General features: G+C 44.6%; 1 long non-coding RNA gene across 1 annotated transcript; it reads left to right on the top strand.

The window, feature by feature from the left end:
• The first annotated feature begins 2,777 nt into the window (after positions 1-2,777).
• On the top strand, positions 2,778-6,762 carry LOC116989823. Its single transcript, XR_004416328.1, has 3 exons — positions 2,778-2,907; positions 3,005-3,123; positions 6,746-6,762. It is a non-coding gene; the product is annotated as an uncharacterized LOC116989823 (long non-coding RNA).
• Positions 6,763-15,261: the final 8,499 nt, after the last annotated feature.

The raw sequence follows: 15,261 nt of genomic DNA, 5'->3' as shown, positions 1-15,261 counted from the left end.
TCCACGATAAAATCTATATTCCTCCCCCTTCTCCATAGGCTGCCATCATCTGCAAAGAGCGATCGCCCCATCTCTGGTTGAATGTTTGCAAATATATCATTGATCATGATTGAGAATAGGATCGGGCTTATCGCACTTCCCTGGGGAGTTCCATTCTCGACTACACATTTACTAGAGATGTCTGACCCTATTTTAACTTGGATACTTCTACCGTTGAGAAAATCCATTATCCAGTTAAAAATATTTCCTCCTACTCCCATTAAATGCAGCTTTATTAGAAGACCTTCTCTCCACAACATATCATAAGCCTTCTCTACATCAAAAAAACGGTAACTACAGATTCTTTTTTAACTTGTGCTTTCCTTATATCATCTTCCAAGCACAGAGCTGGATCATTAGTATCTCTCCCTTTTCTAAAGCCACTCTGATAATTAGCAACTATACCATTTTTTTCCATTAGATGCATTTATCTTTCATTTACCAGTCTTTCCATCAGTTTACACATGTGTGCTGTTAAAGCTATAGGTCTATAATTTACTGGATTACTTGCATCTTTCCCTGGTTTCCTAATAGGCACAATGATTGCTTCCTTCCACCTCTCCGGTATTCGCCCTTCTTCCCACACCTTGTTATATAGTGCAAGTATCTTTGGGAGTCCCTCCTCACTTAGATGCTTTATCATTATGTAACAAATATCATCCTTCCCTGGGGCTGAGTTCTTACACTTGGCCAGAGCTCTCTTTAGCTCCCCCAAATTAAATGGAATATTGTACTTGTCCTCTGTGATACCTTTCCTTTGTAAGGTCTCAACATTTTCCTCTCTTGTTCTTTCCCTACCACTTCTTCCTTCATCTGACAAGTTGCGGGAGCTGTGAACCCTACCAAAAGTGTTAACCATTAGTTCTGCTTTGTCTTTATTTGAGACTACAGTTTGATCTCCATTTGTTAAGATAGGATAACTCCACTCCCTTTTATCACCTTCCATTTTTTTAATCATCCCCCATATCTCCCCTACCTGTGTTGTGCTTCCAATTGAATCACAATACTTCCTTCAATATGCTCTTTTTGTTTGTCTTATAGTCCTCCTTACAATTGCCTGAGCCTGTTTGTAATTAATCATGTGTTGGTAGTTATGAGTTCTTTTTAATAATCTGAATGCTCTGTTTCTATTCACCACCACCTCTTTACACTTATTGTCCCACCACGGCACAGCTTTCCTTTTTGATCTTCCTTTACTTTTAGGTATGAAAACTAATGCTGCTCTTTTGATACCTTCTGACAATTTATTCTCAAAGTTTTCTATATCTGTCTCTTCTTGTATCGGTTTTACATATTTATCACTTTCCTCCTTAAATTTCTCCCAATTAGCCTTTCCAAAAACCCATCGTCCACTTCTGTTTTCTTTACTCATAATTAAAGTAACATTTATTTTGCATAGCACAGGATGATGATCACTTCCTATGGTACCCTTTTCATAAACTTCCCAGTCACATTTAGCAGCAATCCTATTAGAAACAAGTGGAAGGTCCAACACAGACTCCTTCCCTGTCCTAAAATCTACCCTGGTCTTCTTTCCATCATTTAGACACACTAGATTACCATCATTTAATAATTCCTCAATTACCTGTCCATTATTATCTGACTTTCCACTGCACCATAATGTATTATGTGCGTTAAAGTCCCCACACCAAATAACATTAGATGTGCTCTGGCCTTCTACTTCTTGTAACTTATTGACCTCTAATCGCTTACATGGATTATAGTAATTTATTACCACTATTTTCCTCCTCTCAGACCATACTTCTATTACCACATATTCCAATCGAAGGGAATGGGGCAAAGAGGAGGAGTTCAGTCCTGGGCAAGATCAGCCATGACCACATTGTGGGGATTAACATTGAAATCTAGAACATGGCGCACACACACATCAGATTGATCATCTATATCCGGTTCCCATCAGCAGTGGGTGGTCACCTTGGGGGAATTTGCTCTGTTTGTTTTATCCACCTTGTTTCACCATAGAATGACATCACATTCTACTTCATAGGCAGGCCATTCGGCCCATCCTACCTAGTCATGTTTTCTGCTCCACTCATCATCCCTCCCATCTACTCTCCACACCCGGTAACAACACCCCAGATTCCAGGAGCCCTAATGTGTTTATCCCGCCTGCACTTACATTTATCTCTGCTGTTGGCTTCAGTCCCTCCAATGCAAGTGAGGTCCATGTTCTCATGACTGCATTCCTTTCGGTATTTGTTGAATAACATGCTATATTTCAGCTTTGATTTTTGGTCTCCCCACAAGTAGAGATATTATTTCACCCCCACCCATTTAAATCCACTGATAATCTTGAATTCTATCTCATAATTCCTGACATGTTCTCCAGATTAAATCCCACGACCTACCCAGTCTTTGCATGGAGTTCTGTGTAAGAAGGAACTGCAGATGCTGGTTTAAACCAAAGATAGACACAAAAAGCTGGAGTAACTCAGCGGGACAGGCAGCATCTCTGGAGACAAAGAATGGGTGACATTTAGGGTCGAGATCCGAAGTCTGATGAAGGGTCTTGACCCAAAACGTCACCCCTTCCTTCTCTCAAGAGATGCTGCCTGTCCCGCTGAGTTACTCCAGCTCTTTGTGTCTATCTTTGCATTGAGTTCCATCCTCTGAGTTATGGCGTCATTCTCATGAACATTCCATGTGCTTTCCCCCATCGTTCTACATCTCTGCGGCAATATCCGCTTTCTGGCTGCATGACAGTGGTGATAAGAGTTGGGAAATGGGAATTATCAGAGGATTGTAGGAATTTGGTGAAATTCCCGCTGTCGGGATGAGGACGGTCCATCTCAGTCAATTGAGATTTGTGTTTTATTTCTTTCAGGAGGAATCTGGTCGCAAGCAAAGGTAGGACATACTCTTGATGGAAACATTGTAAGTTTTTGTTGAACAGCCCAATATATTTCTAATGTTCAGTTTATAACCAGCTGTTAAATATTTGCAGGGTTCATGATGAAGCCAAACCAGTGTCGGTGGTAGATGATAACTTGCTGATTGAAAAATTTGAAAATCCTTTTTTGTACAACACGGTATTGGCAGAAACACCTGATGCCTTCAAGCAAGGTAAAGCTTATACCTTTTCCATTGTTCTTGTTTCTGACATCTTTAAGTTATGCGTAGATGCAAACATTAATGATATTTTGGACTGAAGGGAAATTGAAGATTTGATCTTCCACCAAACACAGCTGCAGAAAAGCATCACAGACAGAGTGTGATGTTGCACAGAAACAGGCTCTTTGACTCAACATGACCCTGCCAACCAAGTTGCCCAACCAAGCTAGACCCACTTGCCTGAGTCTGACTCATATTCTTCCAAGTCTTTCTTATTCACGTCTCTACCCAACTGTCTGTAAAATGTCATAATTGTAGCTGCCTTGTCCACTTCCTCTGTCAGTTCGTTCCATACATACACTACGCATTGACTGAAAAAACTGCTCCTTTTTACTGTTTCCACTCTCACCTTACACTGATGTACTCTGAGTTTTGACTCTCCTACCCTGTGTAAAACACTGTGGCTATTCACCTTATCTGTGCACCTTATATAGATCTCATACAAGGCCTATAAAAGCATTCTGATGGGCTCCAAAGACAAATGTCCCTGCCTGCCCAAGTCTCCTTATAACCCAGCCCTACAGACCTGATGAAATTATTTTAAATCCTTTACCACCCTCTCCAATATACAAACAACCTCATTGTGTCAAATGCTGTATTTAATATCCTGACCTATAAAGCATGAGTGACAAACACATTCTTCACCACCCTGCCTGTCACTGTTGCATATTCCATGGCACTGTGTACCTGCAGCCCAAGATCTCTCAGTTCTATAAAGTTCCCCTTTTACTATCTATGTTCTGCCCAGGTTTGTCTCAGCAAAGTGCATCACCTCACCTTCACATGAATAAATCCCACCTGCCGTTCCTGAGCCCATTGGCCCAGTTCACAGGGATCCCATTTACTCTCAGATAACTTTCTTCACTCTCCACAATGTCACCAATTTTAATTCCATCTGCAAACTGACTAACCGTGCAACCTACATACACACCCAATCGTGTATATAAATAAGGAACAACAGTGGTCTCTGTCTCCAGTCTGAAAAACATCCCTCTACCAACATCCTCTGTCTGTGACCTTCAGGTAAATGATGTATTCAATCGGCTAGTTCACCCCGGATTCCATGAGATCCAACCTTCCAGAGCGGCCTCTCATGCGGTGTGTAGAAGTTGCATCTCTCAGAGGGCAGTGAATATCTGGGATGTTGTGCCCAAGATGGTGGTGAAAAGCTGAGTGATTGGATATCTGCAACTTGGCTACAAATACATATTTGATAGATGGAAAAATTAAGATTATGGGAAACTCACACAGAAGAGGAATTGGTGCCAGCTTAGATCAGCCATGATCACATTGAATGGAGGGGCAAGCCTGAGGAGCGGATCCTAATCCTGCTCCTGTTTTCTTGTGTTCCTATGCTCCTGTGTACTGATAAATTGACAGACTTGACACAGAGGAAATGCAGCAAAGATTAACAATACTTGTTCTTGGGACAATGAGTTTGCTGTGCGGGGTGAGAGTGAGTAGACTAGGCCTGTGTACTCGAGAGTTTGTTTGTATTGGAGGAGATCTCAGTGAAACACAAGTTCTTACAGGGCTCAGTGGGCTGGATGCAGGGAGGATGTTTCCCCTGTCTGAGGGGTCTTGAGAACGGGCACCCTCTCAGAATGTGGGCTGCACCATGTAGGACAGAGATAAGGAGACATTACTGCACACAGACCGGGGAACCTTTGGAATTCCCTGGACCGGTGGCTGTGGAGACTCAGTCATTCAGTGCTCTTGGAGCTGAGAGCCATGGTTGTACATTACGGTATCTGGCCCCTCAGCCCATCGTGTCCATGGCCACCTTTTCCCAGCTATACTAATCGATTTGCCCACATTACATCGGTATCCTTCTACACCTCATGTATTTAAGTGCCTCTAATATAGTGATTGTATCTCACTCCACCACCTCCTCTGTTGCATGTTCCAGATATCACCCACTCTCAGTGTAAAGAAAACTTACCTCAGATCCACTTTAAAATTCCCTGCTCTCACGAGAAACCTGCACTCTCTTGATCTGATATCCCTGAACGCGAATACGATTTTGATAATCCACTCGATATCCTGCTGCAGACTTTGAGAACCTTCCCTGCTATCCACAATTTCTGCGTCCTCCACAGACTTAGTAATCACACCTCCTGCATTCACATCCAAGCCATGAACATATAACATAAACAGCAAAGGTTGCAGCACCGATCTCTGCTGCATTCCACCAGTCACAGACCTCCAAGCAGAAAAATCATCCTTCTTCCGCTATCTTCCACCTCCAACCACCAAGCCAATTGTGGATCCATTTCACCAGCTCGCCTTCGGTCCCACCTGCCTTCACTTTCTGGACCAGCCTTACATGTGAAACATTATCAAGTCCCTCAGTGAAGTTCATATATTGGTTCACAATGAGATCAGTGTGTTCTTAGTTGTACATACCCATCAAATCCACCCGTGAATCCCCTCTCTTTCGGCGACCCTACAACCACAAGTCCCCACACATTCTGTCGAACACCCGATCATTCAAACCTCTGCTTCCTGCCATGGCCCAAGCCTCCCCTCCCTCTCTCTCACCCTCCACTCAAAGTAACAGGGGCAGGCCATCTGGCCCCTCATGTCTCCCCCCATTCACTATGATCATGGCGACTCCACCCCACACCTCTACCTCCTTTTTAACAACCTCAAATTACCATTGGGGGTCATTGTTCATCAGCCAATGAAAGTAAGCATGCAGGTACAGCAGGCAGTGTAGAAAGCGAATGGCATGTTGGCCTTTATAACACGAGGAGTTGAGTATAGGAGCAAAGAGGTCCTTCTGCAGTTGTATAGGGCCCTAGTGAGACTGCACTTGGAGTATTGTGTGCAGTTTTGGTCCCCTAATTTCAGGAACAACATTCTTGCTATTGAGGGAGTGCAGCGTAGGTTCACCAGGTTAATTCCCGGGATGGCGGGACTGTCATATGCTGAGAGAATGGAGTGGCTGGGCTTGTACACTCTGGAGTTTAGAAGGATGAGAGGGATGTTATTGAAACATATAAGATTATTAAGGTTTGTACACACTAGAGGCAGGAAACGTGTTCTCGATGTTGGGGGAGTCCAGAACCAGGGGCCAGTTTAAGAATAAGGGGTAAGCCATTTAGAGCGGAGACGAGGAAACACTTTTTCTCACCGAGAGTTGTGAGTCTGTGGAATTCTCTGCCTCAGAGGGCGGTGGAGGCAGGTTCTCTGTATGCTTTCAAGAGAGAGCTAGATAGGGCTCTTAAAAATAGCGGAGTCAGGGGATATGGGGAGAAGGCAGGAATGGGGTACTGATTGGGGATGATCAGCCATGGTCACATTAAATGGTGGTGCTGGCTCGAAGGACCGAATGGCCTACTTCTGTACCTATTATCTATTGTCTATTGTCACTCGTTCTCCCCATCCACCCTCCCCGCCTCTCGAATCCCCCTCTTCATCCCTGGAAAAAAATCCCGGGAGTGTGACGTCTGTTGTCCATCCGATGTTGTTGTGGGTGAAACCCTGGGCAAGGTTTCAGTTGCCCGCCCGCCTGTGCCCGAGTCTCCCCCCGACCCCCGGGGACTCTCTGATTCTCTGCTTCTCCCCCCAGTCTCCGTCACCCTGGATGTGGAAACAGCGCATGCGTGGCTCGAGGTGTCTGAGGATCGGAAGAGGGTGAGATGGACCCTGACCCTGAGGAGTCTCCCTGACACCGGGAAGAGGTTTACAAACTGGGGGTGTGTGCTGAGATCGGAAGGATTCACATCGGGGAGACAAATGTCTAAAATTTCCTGATTTTAAATTCTCTGACAGTAATCTTAGTGTCTGTAATAAGGTAAAATATCTAGGGCATATTATTACAGAACAAATGACAGATGATGAGGATATTTATAGGCAACGACGCATGCTGTATGTACAGGCGAATATTCTCTTGCGTAAATTTGGTGCGTGTACAGATGTGGTGAAGTGTCGCTATTTAGAGCATACTGCACACCACTCTACACTGCACTCCTGTGGTCGAACTATGGAAAAACAAGTTTGCAGAGACTAAAGGTGGCATATAACGATGCCATGAGAACACTGGTAAGGAAACCTAGATGGTAGTGCCAGTAATATGTTTGTAGTTGCAGGAGTCAGTACTTTAGAAGCTGTCCTAAGGAATCACATGTATAAATTCATTTGCATGATAAATGACTCTAAAAATGTAATTATCGTGGCCTTGTCAAACATAAGGTTTAACACTACACGCTACGAATCCAAACTGTGGAGACACTGGTATCATTGTCTCGCTGTAGGACATTGATCATTCTTTTAATCTGGATTTTTAACTCATGTATTGTGTTTAAAAAATATATAATTTATGATGCTTTTATAAGTGATAGACTAAGATTTTATATGTACTTTATGATATGTTTTAATATGCAATGCATTTTTAATGTAATGTTGCCCCTTGTCTGGACCTCGAGTCCGTAATAAAGTTTATTATATTATTATTATTACTGGGAGGTGGAGGTGGCGGGGAGTCGGGGCTGGAATCAGGGAGTCGCCGCAGAGTCTGTGGAGAGGAAGAGACCGATCCCACTGACCCCGGAGACTGGAGTCTGGAGCATCTGGCGGCTGGGTGACCAGTTTGATGCATTCACCTCCCCTCCATCCCCTCTCCCCGCCCGTCACATCCCCGGGAGGGTGGGAGTTTATCTCAGTTACGAGTCCGGGATAGTTTCATTTTATGACGCGGACACCAAGTCCCATCTCCACACCTTCACTGGGAATAAACTCACGGAGAAACTTTATCCTTTCTTCGAGGATCGGGATGAAAACCAGTGGCTGAGAATCTGCTCGGGTTCCGCTCCGGATGTGTAAAAGGGTCGGGTCGCAGGACCGGATTCAGGAGCGGGGCTCAGGGGCTGTGGGGCAGAAACCCGGTGGACAACAGGTCGGTGCTGAACGAACGGCTCCCATTTAATCCCCAAATTCCGCGTCGTGAAAACCCCAGTGAGCGCGGAAATAAAACCAGGGGGAATGTAAATGTGGGAAGAGTGAAATAAACAGCAACTGAAATCAGAGCTGTCTGTCTGTCTGTCTGTCGATCCGTTCATTTCAACGCGTTAACCGCGTCCGGCAACGGAACAGAAATTACTTTTGTGAAAATATAAAGATTGAAACAACCTCCCTTCCCGCGGGTTCAGCAGCAGCCGCGGGCGGCGGGTCCTGAGCTCCGGGCTCCCCGGGTCCTAAAGTCCGGCGACTTCGTGTTTCGGACCCTGATGATTGCCGAATCATGTCCCTTGGGGAGGGGGTGGGGGGGACGAGTGTCCCTCGAGACGAGTGATCGGGAGGGAGAGGCCGAGGGTATCCGGCGTGGTGTCTTCCCACCCAGGGTTGCAGCCGGTGTGGAGTCCGGGAGCGGGGTGACACCGCACCGGGTACCCTCGGCCTCTCCCTCTCCCGCTTTATCGAACGCTTTCGCAAAGTCCAGGATTGCCAAGTGTATAGATTTCCCCTTATCTAATGCTCTTGTGATGTCATCAATAGTGACAATAGGTTGTGTTTGCGTTGAACGTTTTGCTCTGAAGCCATGTTGTGAGTCCACCAGTATCCCATTCTTTTTTAAATGGTCCATGATGTGAGAGTGTATGATATGTTCCAAGATCTTACATGTAACACTGGTCAGTGAAACTAGTCTGTAATTCGCAGGCGCAGCCTTATTGCCCTTAAATATTGCACAGATGTTTGCTTCCTTCCCCTGTTGTGGTAGTGGCCCACAATCTATTGAGGACTGGTATAAATCTGTGAGTATGGGAGCTATTCTCGATGCGAGCATCTTTAGAAACCAACTGATCTGTGCCCTTTGTTTGGCATTAGGTTCATATCAGATCCGAAAATTGATCACATCTCGGGGAAATAGAAAATAGTTGTGCAAAGTCAAAAAATAATTCCCGCAAGTTTGTATAATTGGATTTTGGAGAGTTTCATAGCCTGATGGATGTATGGTCGATGCAGTTTTCATACTCCTGTACCTTCTTCCCGATGTTAGCAGCAAGATGAGAGCGTGGCCAGGGTGGTGTGGGTCTCTGATGATGCCGACTGCCTTTATGAGACAGCGCCTCCAGTAAATCCCTCAGATTCCTATTGAATCGTTTCCCCTTCACCTTGAACCTATGTCTTCTGGTCCTCGATTCCCGTCCTCTGGGCAATAGACGCTGTGCGTCTACCTGATCTATTCCTCTCATGCTTTTATACACCTCTATAAGATCAATACACCTCTAGAAGATCAGATGCCCACACAGATTTTGTCGGGGGAGGGAAAGGGGAAAGTGAGGGAGGGGTGGGGTGGGGAAATGACTGGAAATTTGAGCACACATTTCTGTCATCATCTCCCACCCCTCCCCAGTCACCCTGCTCCTTTCCCCTCTTCAACCCGCTCACCTCCCATCTCCAAGACCCCCATTTCCCTGTTATCCACCCCCCCCATCACGCCCCATCCCCCCACCCACCCATCTCTCCCTCCCTCCGGCTTTACATTTCACTCCACCTCTTCTCTCCTCATCTGACATCATTTTGTCTCATTTTCACCTCTAGTCATTGTCACTTATTCCACCCACTGATCACCCCCTCACCTGTATCCACCCATCACTTGAGATCGACACAAAATGCTGGTATAACTCAGCGGTCGAGACCCTTCCTTCTCTCCACAGATGCTGTCTGTCCCGCTGAGTTACTCCAGCTTTTTGTGTCTATTGTCGGTTTAAACCAGCATCTGCAGTTCCTTCTTCCACCAATCATTTGACAGACATTACCACCTCGCCCCCCCACCCCACCCCACACACACACACATCTCTCTGTTCCAGCTTTCTCTCACTCCCCCATCAGTCTGAAGGGTCGCCTGTCCATTCCCTCCACAGATGCTGCCCGACCCGCTGAGTTCCTCATTTTACTGACAATTGTCCATTCCCGACTCAGCGGACAGCAGAAACGCGCGGGCCGAGCGGCCTCTCTCTCTGTCCCTGTCAGCAGCCGCAGCTGTCCCGCTGCCTTGCAGTCAGAGGGCCGCATCCTTCATCGTGTCCCGGTCACGTCTCCACTACGGGCGCCGGCTCCAGGCTTGTGGGGAAACCTCACCGAATCAAACGGCCCGCTGGGCTGGGGCAGAGAGAGGGAAGCGTCGGTGTAGGCGAGGGGTGGGTGGGGAGTGGGAAGTGTAAGGGAGGAAGGAAGACGGGAAGCCGGAGCCCTAGGCAAGTGAGAGGGGAGAGGGGCGGAGAGAGGGGCGGAGAGAGGGGCGGGAGAAGCGAGGAGAGGGGACGGGGCGGAGCGGATGAGTCAGGGGTGGAGGAGATGTGTCAGTGGGGGAAGGGGAGAGAGAGAGGGATAGGAGGTGAGAAAGAGAGGAGATGGCACAAAGCTGGGTGGCAGTGTGAACTGCGAGGAGGATGCTACGAGGATGAAGGGTGACTTGGACAGGTTGGGGGAGTGGACAGACACATGGTAGATGCAGTTTAATGTCTAACTGACCCCTCCCTCATGTGAGATTAGTTGGGAGCGGCCAGGACACTGAACACTCAACACTTGCAGCCAAATAACATTCAATCCCCCGAGACGGCAGCGCGCGCAGTGGAAAACACTTTGAACCAGGAAGTGGAGGACTTAACAGAGAGGGGCGGACTTAACATGGCTGCGAAAGACAGGTTCGAGAGCTTAACCGAGGAGGCAGTTTGTCCCATCTGCCTGGATTTCTTCACCGATCCGGTGTCACTGGAGTGTGGGCACAACTTCTGCCGCCCCTGTATCACACAGAGTTGGGACAGAGAGCAGAGAAACTCCTGCCCGGAATGTAGAGAGGAATTTACAAACCGCACCCTCAGGGTTAGTTGGGCCTTGGTTAGACTGTCTGAGAAAGCTCGAACACTGAGCCTGAATCAGACAGAGAAGGAAAGTAAACTTCAGTGCGAGAAACATCAGGAAGAACTGAAGCTGTTTTGTGAAACGGACAAGAAGCTGATCTGTTTCGTTTGTGCAGCTGGGCGGGAACACAAGTCTCACAGCTTCATGCCGATAGATGAAGCTGTTGAAATCTACAAGGTAAAAGCAAACCGATTCTGATCACATCATTGTGTCATGTCGTGTTCATTTACTGACATTTTTAATCTCTGATCTGAATCCCAACCCCAGGTTCAGGTGAAATCTATTTTCGAATCTCTCACAGAAAAGGAATCAGACATCCAGGAAAAGGAGCAGCAACAGAAACGGAGCATTTCTGGAGTTCAGGTTTGTACTGCCGATTTAATGTTCTTGTGTGGATTTCATCCCTGTGATGTGTGCAACAATTTGGCACCACTACATAGGAATGTTACAACATTTTGAAATTTAAAAAATCAAGCCTTTAATTTTATACCATCAGATAAAGCATAAAAAGAACTTTCATTTGACACCTAATTCACTTTCATAGCTTCAGTATTAAAAAAGGTTATGGTCATTTTCATACTCGGAAATTAGTATCTTGTTCCCTATTGCTTTTCCGTTGATTTAACACAAAAGCTGTGATCGAGGACAGTCAGTTAACATAAAAGCCCATAACTTTCTTAAAAATTAAGATAACTGAATGAAATTTTCAGTTATTATAGATTGAAGTATTTTGAAACAAATGATACATCTTACTTGGATGGCCTGATATTAAAGTATATAATTAGTTAATTACCTAATTAAGTAGCTAAATACAAAATTAACCGTTGTGACGGAAATAGTAATAAACACCCAGACTGCCTTGAAAATTCAGAAATGTGATATTCTCAAGCTCAGAACTTTAATATTATTGTAACATTAAAACAAATAGTCAATACCCCCCCCCCAATAATTCATATTCATCAGTATCATCAAATCAATTACATTCATCTAAATTCAATTACTAGATCTAAACATCTATCTATAAATAATTGTTTAAATAGCCAAAGTATCCAAATAACAAACTGATCCCATTCACACATGAATTCACAATATAACATGATTTTTAAATCTCACTTTGTCATGAAATTCTATGCCAAACGGAAGGAATTGAATCTTTAATTCCCTTAAATTTTCCTATGTTGGATATAACACTGCAGCAGACGTTTTGCACAGACATTTGTTCCAAATCCAGAAACATCCACTCTCAAGATAATCAAAATCATTATTTTTTGCTCAATTGTGTCATAAGAACATCTACATTTTCTATATTTAGTGTTATTGTCTATCCACGATCAATATTTTCATACTAAATATCTCACTAAAACTTTACTGTGGAAGTTTTCAGTTATTTAGTATGAACATATTGATCATGGATAGATTATAACACTAAATATAGATGATTTAGACATGACTCTTATGACATGATTGTGAAAAAAAATAATGAATTTGATTATCTTGAGAGTAGCAGTTTCTGGATTGTGACCGATTGGCATGTGGTCGCTGCCGTGATTTAAGCCCCGATTGGCATGTGGTCGCTGCTGTGATTTAAGCCATGATTGGCAGGCAAGGCACGGCCAATATTGCATCGGGGCCTAAATGAAAATCAGATATTTCGCATCATCTGATTACAATGAAACCACACCAAAAAGCAAGTTAAGATGGGAAATAGACGACATACCTTTTGTTTTGTACCGCACTTGCGATCCGTGATGTTGAAGGTGTTGAAGGCGAAGTCACATTAATTTCAATCCAATGATGCATTCGCCTAGCAACCTTTTTTTAAATAAAGGGAGCGGGATTGTAGATCGATATTTCTTCATCAGCTTGAAGACCAAGCAAATTCCTCTCCGATAACCAAAAAAAACTGGATTATCATCTCGCCCCCCCCCCCCCCCCCCCCCCACCCCCCCCCCCTCCCCCCCAACAGCCTCCGGAATCGCACGCCCAGGCAGTGGGCAGATCTACTGCGCCACTGATGGTAGGGTTTTGTAACAACACTACACTATTGAGCTCAGTGGTCGAGGATCAGAACACTTGGGAGAGGTTGAGCAGCCAAGGACTTTACTCCCTGGAGTGCAGCAGTCTGAAGAATGGTCTGTGGCAGGTGTATAATATCATGAAACGGAATGATATGTTGGATGGTCAGTCTCTTACCCTTAGTAGGGGGGTCGAGAATGTGAGTGTATAGGTTTTAGATGAGGGAAAAGATTTACAACGAACATGAAGGACAACTTTGGTAGTTCATGGAACGAGCTGCCAGATGAGGTAGTTGAGTCAGAAACCGTAACAACATTTAAAAGATATTCAAATAAAGTCGTGGAGAGAAAAGTTTTAGAACTATCTGGGCCAAATGCGGACAAGTGGAAATAGCGCAGATGGGGCATCTTGGTGGGTATCTAACACCCCTTGCTGTATGACTCTATGAAGTCTGTCATTCTAAGTGGTGCTGCTGTCTGCTAGTTCTGGGGACCTTGTTCTGTCCACTGAGGGTTAATGGACACATGAAATGGAATAGGTTGCAGAGAATTGTACCGGGGAAATGGGAATGATGTGAGTGTACGTTACATTCACCAAATATTTCAGAAATATGAAGACGAGCCCTTGAATTGCCACGGTGATGAAAGGAGTGGATTATATACAAGTAAATTGAATTAATGTAGATACGTACAGAGCCCAGAATGGACATGTTGGGCCGAATGGCATATTTCTACACTCCAGAACTCGACATTGATTAGCCAAATGTCACCTTCCATGTCATGAGGAAACACAGCAGAGTGACATAATATATTGATTCTCATCTTTCATCTGACAGGAAAAGTCACACAACCTTCAGTCACATGTCACATCCCAGTTTGCTGAACTGCACCAGATTCTCACTGAGAAAGAGCAGCGCTTACTCGGAGATATCCGGGAAGAAACGGCGAAGATTGTAAAAACAATGGAGAAAAATCTTCAAGAAATTCAAGAGAATTTAAATTCAATTCAGGAGGAACTCTCAAAGTTACAGGAACAGATAGACCACAAGGAAGGCGTGATGTTTCTGAAGGTGAGGGGTTACACTACAGTTTGGAGAAGTGAACGTGCACAGTCACAAAGTGGTGGGTTAAATTTCGGAAATAAATGCATAATTTACCAGTAATTCAGAACGGTGTCAAAGTTCCATCTGTTCCATCTACTCACATATCCAACAACAATTCCCCAAATTCCAGGAATCCTCATGTATTTGTCCCACTTCAACTTAAATTTATCTGCAATATTGTCTACAGGCTGTCTGCTGAGTTCCACGTTCTCTTTCCTGCAGCATTTGTGGAATTTATTAAAGGCCATCATACATTTCAGGTTTTAATTTTCTTCTCCCCACAGGTAGTGATAATATTTCCAACCCCCACCCATTCAAATCCGCCGCTGACCCTAAAATATTCCATCCTATAATCTCTGACATCTTCTCCAGATAACACCCCACGACCTGCCCGGTCTTACTCATAAGTTGCATACTCGCAGTTATTTTCATCGACATTCCTAATGCTTACCCCGTTTTTGATGTCTCTACGACAATATCCACTTTCTGTCTGTTTGACAGCGGCAAAGAGTTGGGAAATGGGAATTATCAGAGGGTTTTTCTGTAGCAATTTGGTGAAATGCCCGCCGTCGGGATCATGACGATCCATCTCAGTCTATTGAGATTTGTGTTTTATTTATTTCAGGAGGAAGCTGGTCGCAAGAGCAGGTAGGACATGTTTTTGACTGAAACAATGTTTGTTTTTATAGTACAGCTCAAAAAAACAGCTCATGCTCAGTTACTAACCAGCTGTTAAATATTTGCAGGGTTAGTGATGAAACCAAAACAATGTTGGTGGTAGATGGCGCGTTGCCCATTGAAAAGTTTGATCGCACCTTTTTCTACAACATGGCATTGAGAGAAACATCTGATATCATCAACCGAGGTAAAACTAATATCTTTTCCATTGTTCTTTTTAAGACATCTTTCTGCAATACTCTTCACCTCTGCCTATCCTTAGCTCCACGTCCCCGTCCCTGTCCCTTTTCATCTGTGCATTAATTGCCTCATACTGTGTTTTGTATTGAATTCTGGCTTTACTTTGTGTACTAGTCATGTCTCTACTATTTATTGCATTCCCCTTACATGTTTTTCCTCTACATGCTCAATTTTTGTAAGGTGTC

The sequence above is a fragment of the Amblyraja radiata genome, chromosome 30, assembly GCF_010909765.2.
Source record: "Amblyraja radiata isolate CabotCenter1 chromosome 30, sAmbRad1.1.pri, whole genome shotgun sequence".
NCBI lineage: Eukaryota > Metazoa > Chordata > Chondrichthyes > Rajiformes > Rajidae > Amblyraja > Amblyraja radiata.
This window is presented reverse-complemented; position numbering and strand designations above follow the sequence as displayed.